Genomic DNA, 1,244 nt, shown 5'->3' on the forward strand with positions numbered 1-1,244 from the left:
TATATATATATATATATATATATTCACAATGAGGATACTTAGACCTCTTATAGGGATATTTTTATCCAAGATACACTGGCTTAATATACTGTATTTTTAAGAGATATTTCTTCAATGAATATACTGTATAAAATATTGTAAGATATCAAATATTATTATTAATTTTGAAAACTTAGAGATCTAATGGATACAAATTAATATATTAGTTAACATATTCATCTACAATTGTTTCAGAGGGAGAGAGAGAGAGATAGAAAGAGAGAGATTGTGTGCGTACGTACCTCTGACTGCATTTACTCACACACTTTTCCTCACACATACACACACATGTACACAAATGTATGTATGCACGTATGTGTTTTTGTATACAGCCACACACACACACACACACACACGTATACATCTCCAACCGGCGTACTGACGATTCTGCTAGCTCACCTCTTTACTATAATAATAATAATAAGAAGAAGAAGAATAGTCCTTTCTACTGGAGGTACAAGGCCTCAAATTTGTGGGGAAGGGACTAGTCGATTACATCAAATCCCAGTGTTTCACTGGTACTTAATTTATCGACCCCGAAAGGATAAAAGGCAAAGCCGACCTCGGCGGAATTTGAACTCAGTCCATTTTACATTAGGCATAGGGTCTGAAATTTCTTGGTGGGGAAGGGACAAGTCGGTTACATCGCCGTCAATGTTCGACTGATGCTTATTCTAGATATGTATGTATACATGCGCGTGTACGCGTTTCTGATGTATGTATACACATAAGGAAGCACTTGCATATTCTCCAAATAAATTACATCTCAAACGTTAATGGTAATGCTCTTCCTGGATGAAGGACCACATCTATAACTATAATAATACTATTCAACACGATTGGATACAAAGTGAATACACTCGAATTATATAGAAAAAAAAAAATAACTAAAAAAATTTTTTTCATGCAAGGGGAATAACTCTACTGAAAAATTTGGAATTATTTCCCCTGAATTTTTTTTTTTTAAAATTTACGGATTGCGTTTCTTTATGAATGTTTGGTTTCGAACTTAAATATTCACCGTTTGATTGTTGATTCTTTTTCATGTATTTCATCGGATTTTCTACGTTTATCTTTTTAGTTTAATATCAGAATTGGGTTCACTTTTTCCTTTTCCACTTCAGCTATAATATTGAACTAACATATATTCCGTTGCATCTGAAAATTAATTTACACATGCATTGGTTTACACACACACACACACA

This window comes from Octopus bimaculoides, chromosome 23, assembly GCF_001194135.2.
Source record: "Octopus bimaculoides isolate UCB-OBI-ISO-001 chromosome 23, ASM119413v2, whole genome shotgun sequence".
In the NCBI taxonomy this organism is placed as follows: domain Eukaryota; kingdom Metazoa; phylum Mollusca; class Cephalopoda; order Octopoda; family Octopodidae; genus Octopus; species Octopus bimaculoides.